This window comes from Triticum aestivum, chromosome 2D (assembly GCF_018294505.1).
Source record: "Triticum aestivum cultivar Chinese Spring chromosome 2D, IWGSC CS RefSeq v2.1, whole genome shotgun sequence".
In the NCBI taxonomy this organism is placed as follows: domain Eukaryota; kingdom Viridiplantae; phylum Streptophyta; class Magnoliopsida; order Poales; family Poaceae; genus Triticum; species Triticum aestivum.
In genome coordinates, this window is record NC_057799.1 from 599,899,788 (window position 1) to 599,904,045 (window position 4,258).

Below are 4,258 nucleotides of genomic sequence, written 5' to 3' on the forward strand. Positions count from 1 at the left end.
CTATCGAGTAGTCACCAGCTTTGCTCTGCCAGACGTTCTTAACGTCGTCAGTTGCATCTGCACCAAGCCTGGCACCCAGCGGTGCTTCCAGGACGTAATTATTCTGTGCAGCAATGAGGATAATCCTCAAGTTACGGACCCAGTCCGTGTAATTGCTACCATCATATTTCAACTTTGCTTTCTCAAGGAAGGCATTAAAATTTAACGGAACAACAACATGGGCCGTCTATCTACAAACAACATAGACAAGCAAAATACTATCAGGTACTAAGTTCATGATAAATTTAAGTTCAATTAATCATATTATTTAAAAACTCCCACTTAGATAGATATCCCTCCGATCATCTAAGTGATCACGTGATCCAAATCAACTAAACCATGTCCGATCATCACGTGAGATGGTGTAGTTTTCTATGGTGAACATCACTATGTTGATCATATCTACCATATGATTCACGCTCGACCTTTCGGTCTCAGTGTTCCGAGGTCATATCTGCAGATGCTAGGCTTGTCAAGTTTAACCCGAGTATTCTGCGTGTGCAAAACTGGCTTGCACCCGTTGTGGATGAACGTAGAGCTTATCACACCCGATCATCACGTGGTGTCTCGGCACGATGAACTTTGGCAACGATGCATACTCAGGGAGAATACTTTTATCTTGAAATTTAGTCTGAGATCATCTTATAATGCTACCATCAAACAAAGCAGAATAAGATGCGTAAAGGATAAACATCACATGCAATCAATATAAGTGATATGATATGGCCATCATCATCTTGTGCTTCTGATCTCCATCTCCGAAGCACCATCATGATCACTATCGTCACCGGCGCGACACCTTGATCTCCATCGTAGCATCATTGTCGTCTCGCCAACTATTGCTTCTACGACTATCGCTACCGCTTAGTGATAAAGTAAAGCATTACAGGGCGATTGCATTGCATACAATAAAGCGACAACCATATGGCTCCTGCCAGTTGCCGATAACTCGATTACAAAACATGATCATCTCATACAATAAAATATAGCATCATGTCTTGACCATATCACATCACAACATGTCCTGCAAAAACAAGTTAGACGTCCTCTACGTTGTTGTTGCAAGTTTTACGTGGCTGCTACGGGCTGAGCAAGAACCATTCTTACCTACGCATCAAAACCACAACGATAGTTTGTCAAGTTAGTGTTGTTTTAACCTTCTCAAGGACCGGGCGTAGCCACACTCGGTTCAACTAAAGTTGGAGAAACTGACACCCGCCAGCCACCTGTGTGCAAAGCACGTCGGTAGAACCAGTCTCGCGTAAGCGTATGCGTAATGTCGGTCCGGGCCGCTTCATCCAACAATACCGCCGAACCAAAGTATGACATGTTGGTAAGCAGTATGACTTGTATCGCCCACAAATCACTTGTGTTCTACTCGTGCATATAACATCTACGCATAAAACCAGGCTCCGATGCCACTGTTGGGGCACGTAGTAATTTCAAAAAAATTCCTACACACACACAGGATCATGGTGATGCATAGCAATGAGAGGGGAGAGTGTTGTCCACGTACCCTCGTAGACCAAAAGCGGAAGCGTTAGCACAACGCGGTTGATGTAGTCGTACGTCTTCACGATCCTGACCGATCCAAGTACCGAACGTACGGCACCTCCGAGTTCAGCATACGTTCAGCTCGATGACGTCCCGCGAACTCCGATCCAGCAGAGCTTCATGGGAAGGTTCCGTCAGCACGACGGTGTGGTGACGGTGATGATGATGCTACCGACGCAGGGCTTCGCCTAAGCACCGCTACGATATGATCGAGGTGGAATATGGTGGAGGGGGGCACCGCACACGGCTAAGAGATCAAGAGATTAATTGTTGTGTCTAGAGGTGCCCCCTGCCCCGTATATAAAGGACCAGGGGGAGGAGGCGGCCGGCCAGGGGAGGGCGTGCCAGGGAGGAGTCCTACTCCCACCGGGAGTAGGACTCCCTCTTTTCCTAGTTGGAGTAGGAGGGAGAAAGGAAGGGAAGGAGAGAGGGGGAAGGAAAGGGGCGCCGCCCCCCCTTCCTTGTCCAATTCGGACTAGAGGGGGAGGGGGCATGCGGCCAGCCCTAGCCGCCCCTCCTCTTCTCCACTAAGGCCCATCTTGGCCAATTAAACTCCCCGGGAGGTTCCAGTAACCCCCCGGTACTCCGGTATATGTCCGAAACTCCCCGAAACCATTCCGGTGTCCGAACATAGTCGTCCAATATATCGATCTTTATGTCTCGACCATTTTGAGACTCCTCGTCATGTCCGTGATCACATCCGGGACTCCGAACAACCTTCGGTACATCAAAACACAAAAACTCATAATACAATCGTCACCGAAACTTTAAGCGTGCGGACCCTACGGGTTCGAGAACTATGTAGACATGACCGAGACACGTCTCCGGTCAATAACCAATAGCAGAACCTGGATGCTCATATTGGCTCCTACATATTCTACGAAGATCTTTATCGGTCAAACCGCATAACAACATACGTTGTTCCCTTTGTCATCGGTATGTTACTTGCCCGAGATTCGATCGTCGGTATCTCAATACGTAGTTCAATCTCGTTACCGGCAAGTCTCTTTACTCGTTCTGTAATACAACATCTCACAACTAACTCATTAGTTACAATGCTTGCAAGGCTTATAGTGATGTGCATTACCGAGTGGGCCCAGAGATACCTCTCCGACAATCGGAGTGACAAATCCTAATCTCGAAATACGCCAACCCAACAAGTACCTTCGGAGACACCTGTAGAGCACCTTTATAATCACCCAGTTACATTGTGACGTTTGGTAGCACACAAAGTGTTCCTCCGGTAAACGGGAGTTGCATAATCTCATAGTCATAGGAACATGTATAAGTCATGAAGAAAGCAATAGCAACATACTAAACGATCAAGTGCTAAGCTAACGGAATGGGTCAAGTCAATCACATCATTCTCCTAATGATGTGATCCCGTTAATCAAATGACAACTCATGTCTATGGCCAGGAAACATAACCATCTTTGATTAACGAGCTAGTCAAGTAGAGGCATACTAGTGACACTCTGTTTGTCTATGTATTCACACATGTATCATGTTTCCGGTTAATACAATTCTAGCATGAATAATAAAATTTTATCATGATATAAGGAAATAAATAATAACTTTATTATTGCCTCTAGGGCATATTTCCTTCAAGAGATGCTACCCCATTTGCTTTTTTGGTGGTTGCTAACCCTGTTGTACTTAACATGCTTGTCCATTTACTTATGCAGGATCATAACGGCCGATGCTGTTGTTTGCCATCAAGGTTAGCTGCATCCCATGTCTTTCAGTATTTCACATCATTTGTGCAATTGCAGTATAACTTCTACCATTTACTGGTTGCCTGTAGGTACACATGTCAGTGGCACTGATCCACGCTTCGACCCGGATGAACAGCTTGCCTCCGCCGCCGCTGACTTCGGGCGGGCTCTGGCCAAGATGAAGTGCCCCAACAACTACCTCTCAGGACTTACCAAGTATGTACCCACCAGTTAAATCTTACCGATACCAGTTCCAATTAATGGCTATGTTTTGTACTGTCGATGTATTAAGCATGTTGTAGTAAACATGCCTAACACGTTTGAGCTATTTTCCCTACCTTTTTATAGACAACCGGGCCATTATCTGCTCTGGCAGCACCTGCCCTATGATGTTTAACTCTGCCAATTGCATTTTTATCAGTACCAGTTTCAATGGCCATTAAGCCTGTTGCAATTAACAGTTGTATCCATTTTTAAAGAGTTATATTTCAATGGCTAAAAACTTACAAAACATGAATTAGGATGTTGTTAAGCCTGTTGCAATTAACAGTTGTATCCATTTTTTAATCCGTCCCTTTGCTACCGTGCTACTCTTTCGAAATGAAGATATTACTAAAGATGCTGCCGTTCTATTACCATTTGCTATTTTTGGTGGATGTTAACCATGTTGTAGTTAACATTGGATTTCCATATACTTACACAGGGCTACAATGGGCGATGCTATTGTTTGCCGTCGAGGTTAGCTACATCCCATGTCTTATGCACCATCTATTCCTAAATATAAATATTTTTAGAGATTCCAATATAGACTACATAAGGAGAAAAATGAGTGAATCTGGATTCTAATCTAAACTATATCTATAATTCTATATACATTTGTATGTAGTTCATATTGAAATCTCAAAAAAAAATACTTGTACTTAGGAACATAGGTAGTTGTATTTTACATC